This window comes from Eptatretus burgeri, chromosome 15 (assembly GCF_056783735.1).
Source record: "Eptatretus burgeri isolate ZD-2024b chromosome 15, Ebu_testis_v1, whole genome shotgun sequence".
NCBI lineage: Eukaryota > Metazoa > Chordata > Myxini > Myxiniformes > Myxinidae > Eptatretus > Eptatretus burgeri.
In genome coordinates, this window is record NC_140975.1 from 62,586,601 (window position 1) to 62,610,267 (window position 23,667).

Here is a 23,667-nt window from a genome sequence, read left to right on the forward strand (position 1 = left end):
CTTAATTCTTGTTTTCTCCATGAAAGATTTGAAGCCTTGTCCCATCTACATATTCTGTATCTATAGATCTCAATCTTGGTTGGAATTTTACCGACTTTTTCATTAATTCATCACAATCTGGGGCTGCTGTAACAGTGTTTATAACCCCTCAAGTCTAAATGTTTTTTTTTCTGGGTCTTACTTCATTCTCCGCCCCCCCCCCCCACCTTACTTTCTTCTTCCTTCCCTAAATCCAAATCTCTCTCTCTCTCTCTCTCTCTCTCTCTCTCTCTCTCTCTCTCTCTCTCTCTCTCTCTCTCTCTCTCTCTCTCTCTCTCTCTCTCTCTCTCTCTCTCTCTCTCTCTCTCTCTCTCTCTCTCTCCTCAAAACCGTAATCCACTTTCAAGTTTATTCCCTTAGAAATCTGTTTTTTCATCTCTCCAAATCTCTTCTTCCCCACTCTTTCTCCCACCATTCTTCCCTCATCCATTTCATTCCTCCTCTTGAAATCATCCATCCCTTTACATATTCTTACTTCTGCATTTTCCCCTCTTCACACTTTTTTCTTTTGTACTTGTCCATCTTTTAACTCGTAATAATTATATCTGTGCTGCGAGGAAGCCGACAAATCGATGTTCAGATCAACTTGACTAGTTTAATTGAACAATTCAAAAAAAAATCTTTAAATCAAATGAACATTAAGTTTCTATCTTACATTAAAACATCAGGTTAGAGGGCGATGAAAGGCTGCAACTTTTACCTTAAAACTCACCAAATGTAGAATGTCTAGAGACTAGTAATGTCTAGAAACTGAGAAATCATCATTGTTAAATTGCGCAGACATCATGATAGAAACAAAAGTCTTCTTGTCATCATTCATGGTCCTTGAACTGCATGTGTTTCACTTTCAGGTCTATACTGTGTTGCTTATATCGGCATTAAGCATCGTTATGGAGTCATGGACCAACCACATCTAACAGTTCCAAGGTAAATGGTTCAAATGACCAACCCAAAGTTTACACTGTACTCTGTAGTCCCATATACCGAAATACATGTTAGTTTCGAAACATGTTATCCATGATCTTCAACTAAATATACACTAACTTGCTACAATTTTTTGAAATTGTTGAAAAAGATATCAGTAATACAATATTCATCAATATTTATTTCGCTGGTGACATAATACTTGGGTCTTATTTAGTCTTTACGTCGACATGTTAAGTTGACCTTACCTCGCACAAGAGACGGCTGTCTTTGGCTTTCCAGCCATCCTGACGAACCTTTACTTCCCAGTTTTTCCTCCTTTCTGGGTTGCGGGGGAAGCGATGCATTTGTTTCCCGCGATTCTTTCGATTTGAGAAACCCCATGCTGCACAGCAGGGCATGTTTATAAACGTTGTAACTCTAAATATTTCATCAAAGTGACGTTTTATGAGGAAGCATTCGATGCAAGATGATATGTTTGTAGCGTTGTCGCAAAGCGAGTATCGTCTGCTCGGTACGCAGGTTGGTCCACAACATGGCGCCCTGTAGTCACATGAGGGCTTTTGACCAATCATAAAGCAGATGCGCTGAAACCGGGTTGACCGTACTCTTTCTAATATACGGCTCTGCCCCTGCTCACCCCTCCCCTGCCCCATCCACACACCAAGAGAGGCAAACTCATTGGGTTTGTCCATGCTCTATCATGTACATGTCTGAGTACCAAGCGAGTAAACAGCCCATACCATTCTTAAGTGTTTGGTATGACTGGATCAGGCTCAGAATCAAATCAGGATCAGAGTAGATGCTCTAACCTTGTATGAAGTCTGGTGTGAAGTCTGTTGAGAATTTATAGTTCATTTTTTTTTTGCAATGTGTTGGCATTCTATGCCTGCACCACGGCTAAATTCCAAATTCCTGACAACGCTAATATCGCTGGGAAGGCAACGCTGAATCGCTCAGTGTGTTTCCTTAACCAAGAAGCTGCATCGGCGATCTCCGACAGCCCGGAAAGTAGACGAGACAAATAACAAGAAAATGTGCTCGTGCCACCACCGTGTATTAGACAAAGCAATATGACTGTGAAAAATTCTTTACACCTTGTTTTGGAATGCAGACCAAAACAAAGCTGTGAATACGCATGTGAGTTTGACATTTACACCTGTTATCCGCTGTAGTAAGGAATACCGACCGCTGTGATTTGTTGTCTGCTTTTCATTGATACCTGCGACGAACTGGCAGGATCGTTTTCCCATAACACGAAATGCATCATTAGATTTAAAAATGTGACCAAAGGAGAAAAAAAAAAAGAAGCAGATGTCGTAAAAGGCGAAGTGTGCTTATTCATCCTGTGCGTGTTATTTTATTTTTTTACCCCTCCCAACAATGTAACACAGCAACACCTGTCATAAATGGCAAGTAATGTACCAAAAGGTTGACACAGAGAAGAAGGAAACCACCAACTAATCACACTTTAAGGCAGAAGCACCATTCAGGATATACTTTTTTTCTCATTTTGTGGAAACAAGGGTTTCATTTTCCTTCCATAGGCACAAATTTGGGGGAATGAGGTGGGAACTAAATATACATTGAAAGGAGGGTTGGGTATGGACTTGTGAAATGGCAAGAGATTGGTATGGGTGAAGGTATTTGAAGGGAACGAGGACGCATAACGGGATAAAATAAAATGTGAAAGAGAAAAATGTTGAAGGGAACAAGACCCACATTTTGGGAGGAATACCTACATCTAACCAGACTCGGTGGTGGAATGGTTTGAGCGTCCGCTCCGAGGCTGTGAGATCAGTGGTTCGAACCCGACCCCGGCCGAGTCATACCAAAGCCTTTAAAAATGGTTCGTGCTGCCTCCTTGCTTGATGCTGAGCATTTAAATGATATGGCATGGACAAACAGCCTTATGTTGATAGTACAAGCACAGGCTTTGATGGGCCTAGTGGCTTCCTCATTCGTTGAAGTTCTTTGTAAGGGAACTCGTATTGAATACCAAAGCATCACATGCAATCCTACCTGCCTATTCTTCCCAACCACCTCTTAATCTGCTCCTTTGTCTGACTGTCGGTGCTGATCCAATTCCTTTTGTAAGCGATCCACCGGAGTTAACATCTGTAATATCCCTCCTGGCAAATTATTGGGCAGTCCTGCAGTCAGAATGAAAAGGTCCTTGTCTCATTTCATTTAGGGGGCGGGGAGGGGGGGGCATTCTGTCTTTAATTTCCGAATTCAAACTGATCCTTTGAAGTTACCTCAAATGAGAAGAAAGAACTTGAGTTCTTGTTAATGTCTTTTACTAATCCTTGAATTTTAGAATTTTTTGAGATAACATATTTGTAGACGAAGAGCATGTTGTTTTATGGGGGGGGACAAGTGATGGATGCTTGTATACCGATATCAGGGTCATTGCATTGCTCATGCGTCACGTATCTGCTCATATCAATCAGGTTGCCTTTTACACAAGGTGAGCATTGGCATTCACTCAAGCACACAGGTATGGCACAGAGCAAAGCAAAGTTCACGGTGAAGGAAACTGGACACAAGCGACGGGATCTCGCAGGCAGGATAGAGAGGAAAGCGATTCCGAAGGAATAATAATAACTAGAAGGGCACTCGGTGGAGCGCATACCTCCGCCAGGCTGAACAGTTTACGTTTTGTATCCCACTGACACGCCGGATCTGGATCCGGACCTGAACCAAAATCGAATCAGCTTGTTCTTGTCACCTACTCAACTCATCCAGCTAGTTTTGTCATAAACTGTCCACAACCTTTTTGAAATATCATGATATATACATATCTATCATTTTGGCCCCATCTCTCAATAGTGAAGAATCACTTTAAAAATTCAAAAATTCTCATATCCGGATCCAGATTCGGATCTTCACCAAGATCAAATCAATTCGTCTTTGTAACACACCCAACCTGTCCACCAAGGTTCGTACGAATCGGTCCATAACTTTTTTTGAGATATTGTGCACATAAAAAAACAGACAGATATACAGACAGGGGTGGAAACATAACCCCGTCTCCCTTTGCTGGGCGGAGTTAATAATAACGACTGTAGAGTTCATAGAACACCTTACCCCACACAGGTGTGCTGTCTTGAGAAAAGAAGGACATTGGCTGGCTCTGTGAGCAGCAAATTTGATTGGTTATGATCACGTAAAATGCCGTAATATTTTGTCCAAGTCCTGCGAAAACAAAAGGTTTGTTGTTTTTTAAAGTGTCAAAAAGGTGATTTGTGTTTTACAGTGTTCAAGGATATAATTCAATTCAAATAAAAGTTTTTTTTTCAATTGTTTTTTTTTTCAAAATCCAATTTTCAAAAATAATAATAAAAATAATTTCCAATTTTTTTCGCCTTCAATCTAACATGGCTGCCATACCATGTACCCTATGACATCAGAGTTATCATTTAAATATTCTCCATTGGGAGTCCCTCCTGCGTTTGAAGTTTTGCATCAATCGGACAAGTGGTTGAAGAGAGAAAAAAATTTAATGCCAAAAGACACACACATACACACACACACACACACACACACACACACACACACACACACACACACACACACACACACACACACACACACACACACACACACACACACGAGCACTACAATCGACTCACATCCCCTTCGGGGCAAGACTGATAAGCAGTTTCACCAGCATATAATCTGACGAGGCGATGGGAGTGGAGGAAGTAAGTGCAAGATATGTTCCCAGAAAAGTGAAATGTAACAAAGTGAACCAGCGGGCAGAGTGAATGGATTGTTGAGTTCCATTTTGTAAAACTGACTGACCGAGTGAGACATGCTGCCTCACACAAGTATTTGGCTGTTGTGCAACGCTTGGAGGTCTCAGATCCCATACGCAAAAATTCAGCAAGGTGGCGGTTATAATTACCACGAAGGAGTTACATGGAGAAAATACAGGCAAATACGATGTGGGTCTGCATCAGCAGAGGGGAAGAAAATTACAAATCCCTGCCCTGACCCACAGGGGGCACTGCATCAGCGGCACAGTTGCACCCCCCCCCCAGCAAATTATGCTACCCAAAACACAGGTGCTGTTTTGTTTTTATTGGTATTTTATATGCAGCCTGTGGCTGCTGGTTCCATCATTGCTGGGAGCACGGCTATGCCACTGATGCAGTGCCCCCTTTTTGCAGTAAGCTGGTACTCATTTTGCTGACCTCAGAAGGATGACAGTCTGGTGTTAGTTTATGGCCGACAGGGGCTCAAACTCAAGACCCTAAGATCTCAAAGTAGCCACCTTAACCATTAAGACACATTGAGGCTTTTTGATGCTGTTTATGTTATATGAATAAGAAGACAACTGAAAGGTTGTGGAGGGAATATGCAGCCACAAGCCAGAAATACTCTAAGTTGTTGGAGGAGATAGGAAGGCACTAGGAAAGCAAGGAAGGATATGACGAATATTCACAGAGAAAACCACAGCCAGTGCACGGAACATGCCAGTCAAGGCAGTAGATAGCATCTACCCGAAGAGAAATAAGGGAGTCTGGTAAATCACTTGTCAGGTACGTTTCACAACGGCACAGTGTTGGGTAAATATTTCAAAGTTAAACAGACGTTGCCTTTGATTCTTTAAAAAAAAAACCAAAAAAAAAACATAGCCACTGCAAAGGCTCCTTGTTTTGTGTGGTTCAAAAGTGGTGCATTGCAAAAAAAAATAAAAAAAGAGAAAGAAACCAATCATAGCTTGCAGACCCTCGCCAGGACTTGTTTTGTGTGGTGTTTGTGTAGTTTTGTGGAGTATATTTTGTATGGTGTTTGTGTACTGATGTATTACGTTATTAATAATGGACATAACTAGACCTGCCACTTTATAACTGCTGGTAGTGATGACCGGGTACCAAGACGTCCCGCTTTGATGCAACCCTGCTTTGATCGGACACGTGACCCTGACCCATGACGTTTTTTTTTTTTAAATTCAATTGAATTTAGAATGGGATTGAAATAAATTCAATTCAACTCAAATGGAAGACCAAATAGGTACAGTCCTGCATTGGAGTAATCAGAAGGAACCCAAATAAGCAAAAAGAATAGATGAAGTCATCAGGAGGAACCTGGATAGGATTCGGGTTTCAGCTTCTACTTCTCAACACTCAAACCCATCCAAGTGCAGCCAAGTGAGCCCGATTAAAACAAACACAAAAAAAGAACCCACATCAAAAAATTTAAATAATTCTGGGTGCCAGACCTTGCTTGCGTCTGATCAGGTTCAAATTTAAAACATATATTCCCCATCACTACTCAATCATAATTGTGAAGTTTCACTTCCATTGATGAAGCGGTTCAAGAGAAGTGAGTTTTGAAAGATTTTTGTTCAATCCAACATGGCTGCCAGACCATGTGACCTGTCACTTATTCGTGAGCACCCTAGTATCCACAAGACTTGGTGAATATGTCTGTGAAGTTTCCCCTTGAGCTGTCCAGCTTTTCTGGAGAACAAGTTTTAAAAAGGTTTTTATGTAAATCCAATATGACTGCCAAACCATGTGACCTATGACATCATGGGTTGGGAACGTTTTGTTCCTCATGGATAGTTGGTCATACCTCTAAAGTTTCGCCTCGATTTGATCAGCCGTTTCGGAGAAGATTTTTGAAGGTTAAAAAGAAAAATAAATAAATAAAGACTGCCGAACCACGTGACCGATGTCTTCATCTTTTTTCTTTTTTGTCGACCAATTTATCCCTGGATGATCCTCAAAAATGTTCATACTGATTGGATGTAGCATTCTGCTTATAAAATTCTGATGTCATCACGACGGATTCTCTGACATCGTTAAAAAAGACAACACTTATTTCCCATGCGGATCACCTGCCATGTGCCAAGTTTCAATTTTTAATCACGGTGCGGTTTTGAAGATACAGAAGTCCAAAGTTTTCCTTCTTTCCAATTTGGATGCCACACCATGTGACCTATGACGTCATAACTATAATTAAAACCTTCAACACGAGTCGTCACTTCTGTGGTGAAAATTTTGTGTCAATCCGACAAGCGGTTGCAGAGAAAAACACTCATGTTCTGTGTGGACAAACCAACAGACAAATAAACTAACCAATGTCACCCGCAGGGTGACCCGTATCTTGCCAAAAGGTGACCACGTGTGACTTCTTTAAGGTCACACTGAGGTGAACAGAGCTGCTATCCACCAGGAGCGACTCCTTGAGGAATATCTGCCTACGAGAGATTCCGATGAGAATCGTTCTACAGAGTAACCATGAAAAATATGCTTTTGCCTCATAACGTCACCAAATGACGTCATAATGTCTCAAGCTTGACATATCTAGAAAGCACTCATCGAGGTGTTCAATTTGAGGTACAACACAATATGGTTCCTAAAACTTGAAAAATTGACCTTAGGCGCTAACCATGAAGGTCAAGGCCAATCGCCACCAAAAATTAATCAGCTGAGCGCCAGACCATGAACTATATTCCCATGAAGTTTGAAGACGATCCGATCAAAATTACTCAAAAAATAAGGGTTTCGTCGACTCCCCTGATTTGCAACAAAGTGACCTTGACCTTTGACCTTTACCTTCAAAATTTTGTGCACTGAAAGGGACCTCTATAGGCCTCTGATATGCGAAGTTACAAAAATTTCCAATGATAAATGTGCTCTGCAGAATTTTTTATACGTGATTACAGACAAACAAACAAACAAAAAAAAAAACATACAAGCTGACTAACATATTTTGCAAAAAGTTCGTTTTGGCAAGATAACAAACAGACAAACAAATGGACAAACAAACAGACAAACAAACGGACAAACAAACGGACAAACAAATGGACACACAAACGGACAAACAAACAGACAAATGAAAAATCGTGCTTAGCACGACACTTGGCGAATTAGTTGACCTTTCCGTGTGGTGGTCCAAGCTGTAATGTCATGGAATGTGTGGTGTTTATTTGTTCGTACATTAATAAAATGACGCGACGTCACAAATAACAATTATCAGGCGTGCGTTGTCATGGTAACGGCAGCAGATTGAAAATTTTCACAAATCATTTAAAGCCACCATGTGACATTCAACAACTTATCATCGGTGCTTGTTGCCTTCATTCTGATCGTAGAAAATATTTGAAAATACCGAGGAACATCGCTGTTCAACCAGCTCTACGATCCCGTTATCAGGTTTGAAATATGTTGTAAAACAAAAACATGTATTTTATATGTGTGTTTTTCATGTTTTGGGTGACCCTGACCTTGACCTTGGGTCAATTTCGATCAAACGTTGTACACATGTTAATATTACATGCATAAATAGACAGTATAAGTTTCAATATAATAAGTGCAAAACTGTTTGAGAAATAGCCATGTGTAATTCACAAAATTACCGATTGGTTTATAATGGGCGATAATATAAAGTGATGCAGAATCCAGATCCTGATCTTGAACATCACCAAAAGTCACATATCCTTTTGCACTCTGGATTTCTATCAGCTGTTAAAATTTAATCCAAATCGGTTAAGAATTGTGACCTGTCGAACGGATAGAATTTTTTTTTCATCACGCCAATAGCTAAAAACTTTGACATCATACGCTTGTGAAAACTGTGCATAATTTGTTCTAACATGCATTTTAAAACATTTAGATATACCATTGAAGTTTGTTTTGGCGTCAACAGTAAGTCGCTACAACTTGCGGTTACCGAGTTATGTTCATAAGCTTGTTTTCACCTTTTTTGGCGTAACATCGTGACGTTAAGTGCGATTATGACGTGATTGATCCCAGACTATTTCAGAAAGATTGGCTATCACGTGTTAAAATTTGAGAATGATTGCTTCAGTAGTTTCGGCTGCACACGAGCGTAAATATTTTTTTAATGACGTCAATAGGCAAAACTTTGACGTCATACGCTTGCGAAAACTATGCGTAATTTGTAATAAGATGCATTTAGTAATCATTTAGATATTTGAATGAAGTTTAATTTGGCGTCAACCGGAAGTCGCTACGGCTTCCGGTCACTGAGTTATGTCCAAACATAAGAATGACTGGTCCAGCCGTTTGGGCTGTAGACCACCGGACAAACAAACCAACAAACGGAACAGACCAACATACTTGACAAAATCGAAGATTTCGCCAAGTAACAAGCCGGTAGGCGGCGATGGGTCGCCGAGCTGGGAAACTATAAGATATAGAGCAAAATGGATGTCATATAGTGGATAGGGAATCACCTTAAGATTATGCATATCAAATCTCATCCAGTTCCATCGACTGAAAACTACTCGGTATCCATTTGAATGAAAAGTACCGAAAATGCAGTTTGAAATTGGAAATCCCCAAAGTTCGAAGGGGTGCTGTGGGTGAACTAAGATCTAAATCGAAAATCCGGCTCGATAGTTTGTGCACAATGTATTCCAGACGATTAGTGTGAATTTTCATGACCATCCGACCATAACCCGAGGAGGAGTAGCATTTGGCACGAAGGCACCTCCAGCTCTCGCATATTATCGATTTTTGCACTAATTGATCTTTGACCCCTGACCAAAGCGAAATCGGTCAATATGTCCTGAGGAAAAGTTGTAGTACTCATTGAGTACCATGAACCTGCAAAGTTTCATTCGTATCGATGCACTCACCTGGTCGCTAGGGGGCCTTCAATTTTCGCCAATTTTCACACATACCCTAATTGTAGGGGGCGCTGTGGGTAAAGTATTCCATATATCACAAAAACCGGAATATATTTGATAGAGCATCACCTGTTGATCATTCCTGCCAAATTTCATAACCATACGTGGGATAATGGCTTTCGGAATTGATTTCGCGTGAACGGTACCGATTTTGATGGTTTTTGGGTTGTTGCTAGGGAACCAAAGCGTCCCTAGCAACCATCACAATTTCCAAAGCACGAGGTCATAAGATGTTCCTACCACTCGAGTTTGGTCAAAATCCGCCCACGTTTACTACCAATTATGCTGATGACAAACGAACAAACAAACAGACAGAATTACTGACAATAAGGGTCACCTATTTCGGCGACCCAACAAATGGACAAACAAACGGACAAACAAACAGACAAACAAACGGACCCAAATGCAATACCCTCTCCTCTGGCGAGGGTAATAACCCTGAGCATAGACCACCCCCCTGTTTTATTAACCTGACGATCTCAACATACCTTCAGCCCCATATTCCCCTTATATCATCCTAACTTCCTTGTAGGAAAAGGAGGTAAGGTGTGAGATCGTGTCAGTTGAAGAGAGACAGGAGGGGGACAACCAAGCATGAAGAGTAGGGGGAACTGAAATGCAGAGGGCAAAATGGAAAAGGGGGTCAAAACAGATTCCATCATCTTTGCCTCCGTAATATGTCGATTTCGGGTCAAAACGCTGATTTCATTCGGCCCATCGAAGTCTTTTTCGACAATTCAACGATCGAACACTCATTGAGGTGTACTTCGAGGTTACCTGAACGAGAACCGTTCATTATAGTGTTCAATACGAATGTAAACAAAGTAGTGTGCACCACCATATTGTGCGATGCCAAACTGGAAGCGGCGTCCGATCGACCAAGCAGAGGATGTTACCATTCGCGATGACCATCCCCAAGATGGATGCTAACTCGGTTAAAAGATTATTTACATCAGTGCTTTAGTAAATCAGGCTGCTTTGTTCGTCACAATGCAAATGCTGCTGTTGTTAAACGGTATATGCATACATACAACCACTATTACCGGCAACAATTTATTGGTCTTACCACTCTTGGCTGCTGAAATGATTGTCCAAATATAACATATCCATGATTGGCTGTAAGCCACATAAAGCGTATGGTAATTCAAACCATTATTCACTTGCACCTTTGGCATTTTCTAACCATAAAACCTTTGCTTGCTGACATTAAGGGCTTTTTACACTTTGTTAAATAAATTGCTGTCTGGCATGTAGCCATGAACCACCCCACAATGGGGACTTGGGAACAATAAAAGGAGGAATACAATTATTTTGATTGGTAATGTGCCAGGTCTTCTGCTCTAATCAGTTATCCAGCTGTAAACATCATCTTGATTACATTTTATACGTGGACCAGAGAGATAGCTTCCATGAGTTCATTAAAAAATGTAAAAATGCTTCACGGTATCACGTGACTGGTCATGTGACGTGATGTGTTGTGCAATTTCCTCCCATAATTCCTTCTCTTCGCAGACTTTAAAATATATATATATATATATATATATATATATATATATATATATTTGTTATAGTTATACAAGGATACAGTATATGCGACGCTGCTCAAAATATCATGCCTGTGCCATTCCCGCATTCCATTTCTATATTTTATCCATGAACTTACCTTTCGTTTTTTTTCATTTTGCCTGGTGTCGGCTTAATGGTTAGGGTGGTGGGCTTGGGATCCTAGGATCCTGAGTTCAAATCCTGCTCGGCTGTTGAATTAATACAGGGTGGGGTTGATTCTGCCTGTTATCCTTCCGAGGTTGGCAAAATGAGTGCCAGCTTGCTGGTATCCTGTGTCGGAGTGGCGACCCGTCCATGATTGTTCCCAATAGCCAAGGAGACTGCTGGAGACTCTCTGCACAGAGTATGGTCCAGATGGATGGATGGATGGATGGATTTTTCATTCCTGCACCAAACAGCTAAATATGATCAAACCTGCATTTCAATTCCACTTAACCGAAATGTGCATCTCATACCATCATGGATCCGGATGGTATTGTGAACTGGTTGTGGTCGCTGTGGCAAGACACTCATTTGTGAAATAAAAGCTTATTTGACAACAGCAATGGTCATGACACCAGCCTAAAAGTCAAATAATGTAAAACATCCGTCATCGATCTTTACTGATGACACAGAGAAATGGAGCAAACCGGCTTCAAATACCTTCAATGGAATAGCGACTGTAATCCGCAGATGCACCTGTACCTGGGATTAAATCAAGGAAAAATAATTTCCCTCCATCACCGAGGTCCATTTCACTGGAGCAAAAATGAATTTGAATAAGGACTACTCGTAGCCCTCACCTGACGACCACTCAGGTGGTGTGTGTGTGTGTGTGTGTGTGTGTGTGTGTGTGTGTGTGTGCACGTCTCAACGTGCTGCGTGTGTTTGTGTCGGTCATGCCGTGCATACAAACGTGCACGCCAGAACGCTTCTCCTTCTTGACAATTAATCACCACCTTGTAAAAGTTGCCGCGTGAAATTTGCCATCCCCTGGGTGGCAGTCCTATTATAGCGAGCTGTCCGGAAAGGCAATAAAACCTTCCAGGCGGTTGACACAATATCAATAGCATCGGGTGCATCATGGAGGGCTGAGGCCGACTCGCAGCACACAGCGGCGGACAGCAGCTCGCCTCCGTGACATCGTGCTCACTGCTGTTGTCACCTGAGATTGTACCTGTGGCTCTGACCTAATTATTTATCTGCAATATTGATGCGCCTGTCAGGCCTTGATGAAACGCACGTTATTGGCTGGAATATTTGAGACAAGCAGATATGAGATTGTTACACAGAAGTGTAACGGAGATGAAACGCAACAAGTCTCGACCATAGTGCTGACCATTATTGCTTTTCTAATTTTCTTGGACTGGGAATTTTGTGACATATTGTATGCCATGGACGAGATATGAACCGTGATCATCTCTTAAAAATGAATAATCATTTCCTCCTTACCTTGTAAGTCAGAGAGTGGTCCACCTGTGATGTTCCTCCATGTTATTGAGTCAACGTGGCAGGAGGTTATTCGAACGAACTATAATCCATATTCAAGTCGCAATACTATGCTCTCTACATTTAAGAAGAGAGTAATTGCATTTGATGAGGTAAGCACAAATCAATAACTGACTCGCAACGACTAGATTGGAGACTTCACGACTCGATCGTCATCTCGGTTCCACATTGTCCATCTGTTCTCACTGTTTGCATGTTTTCGTAACTATTGAATTAAAATAAAATTTGAATCTAATTTTAAAAATATATTCCAAAAATATAGATCCACAACTGCGTTCTTGTGTAATTAATAAATTTACTTTGAAATCGAGGTTACTTCAAATCTCCATGATTGCACAATTGATTGTTTTTATGATTCACTTTCACAGGTGGTGCAATTGATGTTTACATGAGACAGTTGATTGTGCTGACTAGCTATGATTGGTGACGAAAAACCTTTATTTTGTACTCGCAAATATAACCCGTAACTTCGCTGATGCGTAAATTAAGGAAGGTGGGGGGGGGGTGTGAGAAAGAGGGAGGGAGACTAGAGAGGCGAGAGAAAGAGGAGGGAGGGGTGGGAGAGTTAGGAGGGGATGAGGAAGGGGGGGGAAGCGAGGAAAGAGGGAGCATGGAGAGTAACGCCTTACCAAACATCGCTATATACTCCAGGAAAGAGGGGTGCAAGGAGGGAGTTGGGGGGGAGAGAGAGAGAGAGAGAGAGAGAGAGAGAGAGAGAGAGAGAGAGAGAGAGAGAGAGAGAGAGAGAGAGAGAGAGAGAGAGAGAGGTGGGGAGGGGAGTTAGCAGAGAGAATGTTATGCTTTATGAACAACACACGCACGTACGCACACACTGCTGCTTGGCCGATATCAGCAATTTTTCGGTAATCGGAATTGGAAGATTGGAGCCAGTGTGATTACTAACAAAAGTACATACCGTATATAACCCAAAACCCTTGAGTAGCTTTCACCATTGTTTTGGTGGAATTTCAATAAATAAATTAAAAAAAAAACAATGTTGCGTTATGGAAATTTTAAGGAGATGTGCACAACCATTATTCTTTATACACAGCTGCCAATCGTCATGTGACGGGTGGAAATAATTTGACTCTGTAACTTGGAAAACATGTTGATATGGCAAATGACTCGGAAATCAGGTGTTATCAAATGGATTTTGCTTTGAATCTCACAAAGAAAAACCACATAACCTTTCTAAAGCACACACAATTTGTATACGAGAAGAGCACATGGTAGAGTGCATATCTCCACCCAGCAATGGCTGATCCACATGAACATATCGGGCCCAATACATTTTTGAAATATCATGGTATATATAATTTTTGGTCCTATCTCTCAATGGTGAAGAATCACTTTGAAAATTAAATAATTATCGTATCAAGATCCGGATCTTCACCAAAATATAATAATTTCATCCTTGCCACACACCCAACCTGCACACCAAATTTCAGCTGGATCCGTCAACATCTTTTTGAGATATCCCGCACACAGACAAATAAATTAAATTGCTCGTTGAGCAAGGAATTGCCGGAATAACTTTGTCATATCTCCATGATCTCTGAAAAAACAAAAACCTGGAAATCAATTTAGTTCTTATAAGTCGATAGTGCTACTGTTTAATGAGTTATAGCCCTAAGTTTGGTCATGATCATAACTTGGAAGTCAATCGGACTTGAAATGGCATTTTTATCGCAATTTGAAAGTTTTGACCCGACCCCCCCCTGACATTCGACCCCCGACCGCCAAGAAGCGTGTTGATGTGACACCCCAATGAGACATATGGTTGGATGCAGAATTGGAAGATGCACATTTTGGATTTGGTTTGAAGTCGATACTACCATTTTAGCGGACGTTATTGCGAAAATAAGAATTTCTGTTTTTCGGTGACCTTGACCTTGACCTTTGACCTAGATTTACCAAAAATGAAAAGTGTCTTAGTTGGACCATGGCCGACGTCTGTACCCAGTTTGGTCATGATCGCTGAAACGGTGTGGCTGCTACAGGGTAAACAAACACACAAACAGACAGACAGACAGACAGACACAGAATGACACACACAACCGACCAACATAATTGCCGAAATCCGAAGGATTCCGGCAATTCATGAACACACAAACAAACAAACAGACAGACAGGGGTGAAAACATAACCTCCTTTCACCTTCGGTGGCAGAGATAAAAATAATCAATTGCTTCAGAAACAACCAGTAATACAAAGGAAAACACGATCACTTGTACACTGCTGAGGTCAAATGTGGAAACCTACTGTACACCTGTACCTCCATCCTTGCCGTATCAAGGTAATATGTGAACCAAGAAGCAATTCTTGACGTCAAACCAACAGATAGATGTACCCGACTCCATTATAGCATCAGTTGAATTTGTTTTTTCACATTTAAAGGTAACTAGATGACCCGTAAACCTCTTTGGGTTCCCGTTGTGACAGCGGTTGATGGGAAAAATCCTTTGAAGAATAAAAAAAGATGGCTCCAGCGAACTATACCGCTGAGGTTGTTTGCAGTGATCAAATACTTCCGAAGAGTACTTGACTGAATCGGGAATTTATTTTTTAATTATTTTTTTCGTTGCTCAATTTGAATGAAACTTCATCCTGCACACCGCAGGCGAATGGTGAGTAAGGTGGCCCTAAAATTTTTGCTCTATCATGTACCGTTTTGACTGTATTTTGGGAACATACATACGTACATACATACATATATACATATATACAAGATGAGAGTTTTGGTAATATATAGATGGTTGGTCTCCCGCTATGCTTGTTAAATCATGGGGTGAGTAGGCTCCACTCCTGCTTGGCAAATACGGCATATTTCAGGTTCTGTACAAACTTCCGCATGCATAAAGCACACGAAAAGGAGGACCACAAAGGCTTACCTTTAAATATAGTTCTTTAAATGTGGAATTCAAGTGGAAAATTAGTGAAATTCAATTCAAAAATACATCAAGCCCCAGAGAACACAAAATATCAGTCCATGATTTTCACAGCTCAAGCCAATACGGAGGAACTCGGAACACAAAGTCAATGGACGTAAAAAAAAAAAATGTATCGATGTTGAAGTGACAGGTGAATAATGAAACCAGATTGCACAAAAAGGTGAAATGAAGCGGTCATCCAAAAATGAAGTTGCATAACATTTTCAGCAGGCGAAGCACAACCTGAAGCACCACATGGCAATGCAGGCCCAACACAGTCAGTCGATGTGAGATGTGTATGTTATTAACCTCCGCCATCGAAGATGGACGGAGGTTACTGTTTTCACCCCTGTCTGTTTGTTACTTACTTTAGATTTCGTAAGTATATTGATGACTTCCGTTTCTGTTTGTTTGTTTGTTTGTATGTTTGTGACTTACGGAATCTAAAGATTTCGTAAGTATATTGATGCCTTCCGTTTCTGTTTGTTTGTTTGTTTGTTTGTAGGCACGATAACTCGAGAACGGAAGAAGCTACCAATGTCAAATTACACCACGTGATTCAGGAGGGTGATGGCTAGTGCTGATTAGATTTTGGTCAAAATCGGTCAAAGGTCAAGGTCACGGTGAGGTCAAATATTCGATTTTTGATGGTTTGGTACAGATAACTCGAGAACGGAAGAAGCTTCCAATGTCAAATTACACCACGTGATTCAGGCGGCTGATGGCTCGTGCTGATTAGATTTTGATCAAAATCGGTCAAAGGTCAAGGTCACAGTGAGGTCAAACATCCAAAAAATGATAACTCGAGAACGGAAGAAGCTACCAAGGTCAAATTGCACCACGTGATTCAGGAGGGTGATGGCTAGCGCTGATTAGATTTTGGTTAAAATCGGTCAAAGGTCAAGGTCACAGTGAGGTCAAACATCCAAAACATTCGATTTTTGATGGTTTGGTACAGAATCATCGTAGAAACTTCTGGTTTGCGTCGCTACCTTCTCAAGAGACAGCTTTTATTAGACAAGGTCAGAGGTCAAGTTGACGATTTCGTAAGTACCAGTCTATGACTGCTTGTTTGTTTGTTTGTTTGTTTGTTTGTAGGCACGATAACTTGAGAACAGAAGAAGCTACCAATGTCAAATTACACCACGTGATTCAGGAGGGTGATGGCTAGTGCTGATTAGATTTTGGTCAAAATCGGTCAAAGGTCAAGGTCACAGTGAGGTCAAATATTCGACTTTTGATGGTTTGGTACAGACAAATCAAGAACGGAAGAAGCTACCACTGTCAAATTACACCACGTGATTCAGGAGGGTGATGGCTAGTGCTGATTATATTTTGGTCAAAATCCGTCAAAGATCAAGGTCACAGTGAGGTCAAACATAATTCCGTAAATTCACGTGGAGAAATGGAGTATTTTTGCTTCGCTCGACGTTACGAGTTCGTTTTAACTTCTTTTTTTTAATTTTGTCTTATGTTTTTGCGATCGCTTAGGACGCTTAAAACTCGGTTGTCGAAATTCTGGTAAAAATCGGATGTTTTTGAGACGTTTTAAGATTGTATAAAAAATATTTCACTCAACGCGTCACGGGTCGTCCCATGATGCAGTGCGCTCGAGCAGACGCGTCGTTGAGTTACGTTATGGTATAATTGCGTAGAGAAATGGAGATTTTTGCTTCGGTCGACGTTACGATTTTTGATGGTTTGATACAGAATCATTATCGAAACTTCTGGTTTGCGTCGCTACCTTCTCGAGAGACAGCTTTTATTAGACAAGGTCAGAGGTCAAGTTGACGATTTCGTAAGTACCAGTCTATGACTGCTTGTTTGGATGTTTGTTCGTTTGTCATCAGCATAATTGGTCATAAACGTGGGCGGATTTTGACCAACCTCGGGTGGTAGGTACATCTTATAACCTCGTGCTTTGGAAATTGTGATGGTTGCTAGGGACGCTTTGGTTCCCCAGCAACAAGCGAAAAACCTTCAAATTCGGTACCGTTCACGCGAAATCAATTCCGAAAGCCATTATCCCACGTAGGGTTATGAAATTTGGCAGGAATGATCTACAGGTGATGCTCTATCAAATATATTCCGGTTTTTGTGATATATGGAATACTTTACCCGCAGCACCCCCTACAATTAGGGTATGCGCGGAAATTGGCGAAAATTGAAGGCCCCCTAGCGACCAGGTGAGTGCATCGATACGAATGAAACTTTGCAGGTTCATGGTACTCAATGAGTACTACAACTTTGCCTCAGGACATATTGACCGATTTCGCTTAGGTCAGGGGTCAAAGGTCAATTAGTGCAAAAACCGATAATATGCGAGAGCTGGAGGTGCCTTCGTGCCAAATGCTACTCCTCCTCGGGTTGTGATCGGATGGTCATGAAAATTCACACTAATCGTCTGGAGCACATTGTGCACAAACGATCAAGCCTGATTTTCGATTTAGATCTTTGTTCACCCACAGCACCCTCTCAAACTTTGGGGATTTCCAATTTCAAACCGCATTTTCGGTACTTTTCATTCAAATGGATACCGAGTCGTTATCCGTAGATGGAACTGGATGAGATTTGATATGCATAATCTTAAGGTGATTCCCGATTCGCTATATGAAATACATTTTGTTCTATATCTTATAGTTTCCATGCTCGGCGACCCATCGCCGCCTACCGGCTTGTTACTTACGAAATCTAAAGATTTCATAAGTATATTGATGACTTCCGTCCTCTGTTTGTGTGTTTGTGTATTTGTTTGTAGATACGATAACTCGAGAACGGAAGAAGCTACCAATATCAAATTACATCAAGTGATTCAGGAGGGTGATGGCTAGTGCTGATTAGATTTTGGTCAAAATCGGTCAAAGGTCAAGGTCACAGTGAGGTCAAATATTCGATTTTTGATCGTTTGGTACAGAATCATCGGAGGAACTTCTGGTTTGCGTCGCTACCTTCTCTCGAGAGACAGCTTTTATTAGACTAGGTCAGAGGTCAAGTTGACGATTTCGTAAGTACCATTCTATCACTGCTTGTTACTTACGAAATCTAAAGATTTCGTAAGTATATTGATGCCTTCCGTTTCTGTTTGTTTGTTTGTTTGTTTGTTGGCACGATAACTCGAGAACGGAAGAAGATACCAATGTCAAATTACACCACGTGATTCAGGAGGGTGATGGCTAGTGCTAATTAGATTTTGGTCAAAATCGGTCAAAGGTCAAGGTCACGGTGAGGTCAAATATTCGATTTTTGATGGTTTGGTACAGATAACTCGAGAACGGAAGAACCTACCAATGTCAAATTACACCACGTGATTCAGGAGGCTGATGGCTCGTGCTGATTAGATTTTGGTCAAAATCAGTCAAAGGTCAAGGTCACAGTGAGGTCAAACATAATTCCGTAAATTCATGTGGAGAAATGGAGTATTTTTGCTTCGCTTGACGTTACGAGTTCGTTTTAACTTTGATTTTAATTTTGTCTTCGGTTTTTGCGATCGCTTCGGACGCTTAAAACTCGGTTGTCGAAATTCTGGTAAAAATCAGATGTTTTGGAGACGTTTTAACATTGTATAAAAAAATATTTCACTCGACGCGTCACGGGTCGTCCCATGATGCAGTGCGCACGAGCAGACGCGTCGTTGAGTTACGTTAAGGTATAATTGCGTGGAGAAATGGAGATTTTTGCTTCGGTCGATGTTACAATTTTTGATGGTTTGATACAGAATCATCGTAGAAACTTCTGGTTTGCGTCGCTACCTTCTCAAGAGACAGCTTTTATTAGACAAGGTCAGAGGTCAAGTTGATGATTTCGTAAGTACCAGTCTATGACTGCTTGTTTGTTTGTTTGTTTGTTTGTTTGTGAACAGTATTACGGAAAAACTCCTTGACGGATTTCGACGAAACTTGGTGGGGGGATTTGGTATGGTCCAAGGATCATGCCATTAGATTCTGTACCTGGTCCAAAGTCCAATATGGCCGCTATGGCGGCCATTTAGAAAAAATATTTGAATTTTTGTTTTTGCATTGCTACATGTTTTTAGTGATTTCCAACCCCAACAAAAAAATTTTGTTGGAAAAAAAAAAAAGAAAATTTTGCAACTTTTTTTCCAAAAAAATTCGATTTTATTTGAAAAATATTTGAATTTTTTTTTTGCATTTCTACATGTTTTAAGTGATTTCCAACCCCCCAAAAAAGATTTGTTAGAGAAAAAAAACTAATTTTGCACCTTTTTTTTCAAAAAAATTTCGATTTTATTTTTTTGGCATTTCTACATGCACGTCGATCTAGTTTAGTTTATTCAATCATGGTTCAGTTGAGTCTGATCCGTTTTGACCTCCAATGAATAGGATATCAGGTTCACTTAAGTGACCTAGCAGTATTGGCGGCGGAGGTATTGCACTCGACCGATTGCTCCCCCTCTAGTTTTATAAATGTGTCGATGTCGAAGTGATGGGTGGATAATGAAAGCAGATCACACAATAAGGTTCACGATAAGAGGTTCTAGACTCTAGAGGTTATCAAATGTGCAGAAATGAAATAAAGCACCAGACACTGGTGTCTGGGCATTTATCACCGATTCAAAGGTATGAAGATGAAGCATTCAATGATATGAGTGAGAAAAGTGAAAAAAACATTTTTGAGCGCTTTGTCGTTAAGAAACCGTTGTGGCCTGTCCCAAGTCAAGGCATTGTTGAATTCAGACCCCAGCGAGGGACAGTGAGATGACCAAGGATGAGCCTTGATTACATTAATCAGAACACCCAATTTTTATTCATGGACTCCCTTGGAATTCCCCTCGTATGCATGCAACGTTTCAGGCTGCTAAGTTTCATGGTTTTGGAGTTATGGAAGAGACACACACACACTCTGACTGACACACTGACATTTATTAGGCCCCATTGGACTTAGTCCGAAATGGGTACTCCCACGGAGTGGGTTTTCAGATTTTTATTCTGCTTCGAGAATGTTTTGCGGAATGAAGGGTTTTACGGTGGCTGGAGTACAAATCCTGCCACCAACCTCCTAATAAGAAGTCACCCAACTGCAGGAGGACGTCCACAGACACAGTTGGGTACTAGATATGGATGGTCGTTGGCTCACAAGGAGCTCCTCCACCCTTTGACAGGTTTTGTTTTTAATCCTGCTGGGTATCCATATCCAAACACCCTCCTCACCAGAAAACCTGGTGGGGGAGACGGTTTAGTCGCCGACAACCCGACCATGAGACAGGTTAGTACAGGTTTACATGATACCTGCACCAAGTCATCTATCTGATCTGGCTTGACCTGACCTGAGAAGATGGCCGACTGGTGGCCATTTTGTTGCTCAAATGTGTCCCCAACCATTTCTCAGACGTGCATGGTCCAATTTTGTTCAAACTTGGCAGAAGCACAGAAAACGATGGCATACACATACAACTCACTTTATTTTGCGATCTGATCAAAGATGGCCGCTGGTAAACTGGTGGCCATCTTAGTTGCTCATAAATAAGGGCCGGTCCTTTAACTCCATAGAGCAAAATACTAAAATAATGGGGGCTATGATATTTTATGTCTTTTTTACTTGTTATTATAGATACAAGACATTGGTTCATGACAGAGTGAAGTGACAGCATCAAAAGCACAATATTGCCATTCGGACAGTCGAGCCACAATTTGACAGAGAATGTATATATATATATATATATATATATATATATATATATATATATATATATATATATATATATATATACATACACACAGAAATATAACAAGATTGGCACTCAGGAAAGCACATACCTCCACCAGGCTGAACAGCTTGCATTTTACAACAGCTTACATATCCCACTGATTGGCTGGATCTGCATCTGTACCTTAACCAAAACATAATCAGCTTGGTTGTGTCACCTTCCCAACTCATAAACCAAGTTTTGTCATAATCCGTGCACAACTTTTTGAAATATCATAACTATATATCGTTTTTGCCCCATGTCTCAATGGTGACGAATCACTTAAAAAATTATTGTGTCCGGATCCGGATGCGGATCTTCAGCAAAATTCAATCATTTCATCCTTGACAGACTGCCAACCTGTCCACCAAATTTCGTCCAGATCCGTCCATAACCTTTTGAGATATCCTGCTCACAGACAGACAAACAAACAGACAAGCCGGTAGGTGGCGATGGGTCGCCGAGCATGGAAACTATAAGATATAGAGCAAAATGGATGTCATATAGCGGATAGGGAATCACATTAAGATTATGCATATCAAATCTCATCCAGTTCCATCCACTGATAACTACTCGGTATCCATTTGAATGAAAAGTACCAAAATGCGGTTTGAAATTGGAAATCCCCAAAGTTCGAGGGGGTGCTCTGGGTGAACAAATATCCAAATCGAAAATCCGGCTCGATCGTTTGTGCACAATGTATTCCAGACGATTAGTGTAAATTTTCATGACCATCCGACCATAACCCGAGGAGGTGTAGCATTTGGCGCAAAGGCACCTCCAGCTCTTGCATATTATCGATTTTTGCACTAATTGACCTTTGACCCCTGACCAAAGCGAAATCGGTCAATATGTCCTGAGGCAAAGTTGTAGTACTCATTGAGTACCATGAACCTGCAAAGTTTAATTCGTATCGATGCACTCACCTGGTCGCTAGGGGGCCTTCAATTTTTGCCAATTTTCGCGCATACCCTAATTGTAGGGGGCGCTATGGATAAAGTATTCCATATATCACAAAAAACGGAATATATTTGATAGAGCATCACCTGTAGATCATTCGTGCCAAATTTCATAACCCTACGTGGGATAATGGCTTTCGGAATTGATTTCGCGTGAACGGTACCGATTTTGAAGGTTTTTCGGTTGTTGCTAGGGAACCAAAGCGTCCCTAGCAACCATCACAATTTCCAAAGCACTAGGTCATAAGATGTACCTACCACCCGAGTTTGGTCAAAATCCGCCCACGTTTACTACCAATTATACTGATGACAAACGAACAAACATCCAAACAAACAGACAGAATTACTGACAATAAGGGTCACCTATTTCAGCTACCCTACAGGGATGCAAACCTAACCTCCATCCACCTTCGATGGCGGAGGGGGTTACTGGAAGAACAGGTACAACCTGGAGTAGATGGTGAGGGCTCGACAGTTGAGGGAGCAAAGCGAGATAGATTTGTGGAAGTGTCTGTAAAATGGAGAGGTCATCAACCTGTCTTTGATGTGCATGCAACAGGCCTTGAGCTTTGACCTCATCGTGGGAGATTCCAATAATGTTGAGAGCTATAAAATCCAGGAGAGATAAATGTGATGCTTGCTGGGGCACCAGCCCATAGGGGAGAGCAGTACACAATTTCCCTATGGACAAAGGACTTATAGACTCTGAGTTGTTCATATTTTTCAGGAAAGACTTTGAACAATAGAGGATTCCCCAACTGCAGGTGACTGTGGTGACCAGCTTTACTATATCGTCGGCCCATGAGAAGTCTTGGTTGATTGTGAAGCATAGAAGTTCAAGACACTGAACCTCTCCCAGTTGCAAACCATGTAAATAAATAAGTGAGTTAGTTTGACGATCCTTCCATATCACATGCCCGGTGTTGGCTTAATGGTTTGGGTGCTGGGCTTTGGATCCTAGGGTCCTGAGTTCAAATCCCGCTCAGCTGTTGAATTAATACCAGGTGGGGTTAACTCGGCCTGTGATCCTTCCGAGGTCGGCAAAAGGAGTGTCAGCATGCTGGTATACCGTGTCAGAGTGGCGACCCGTCCAGGATTGTGCCCAATAACCAAGGAGACTGCTTAAGCAGCACCAACACTGCACAGAGTATGGTCCCAATCTCCTCCTCTCCTCCAGAGTGAGAGGACGGGACAGCGATATTTTCCAGTATTGCAGGACTTGCTCTATCAGATCAGCATATAATCAATTCCATATCAGCATAGAGTTACGCAGCTCTTGTCTGCCTGACATTGGGATGGGGTCATGTATGATACAATATGGAGTCATCTACAAATAGGAAACTTTACAAGTTATCCGCAAAAGACAGACTTGTCATACTGTTCTTG

The 23,667-nt window shown here is 41.3% G+C and overlaps 1 long non-coding RNA gene across 2 annotated transcripts in view; it reads left to right on the plus strand.

The window, feature by feature from the left end:
* The window catches only part of LOC147012324 (uncharacterized), a 70,508-nt gene that overhangs the window by 17,457 nt on the left and 29,384 nt on the right, over positions 1-23,667 (plus strand). The window contains exons 3-4 of one of the 2 annotated variants that reach the window (XR_015051555.1): positions 891-966; positions 8,075-8,135. The exons of the other annotated variant lie outside the window; for it this stretch is intronic. This is a non-coding gene — a long non-coding RNA (uncharacterized LOC147012324). The remainder of the gene's footprint in view (positions 1-890; positions 967-8,074; positions 8,136-23,667) is intronic. 2 annotated transcript variants of the gene reach the window in all.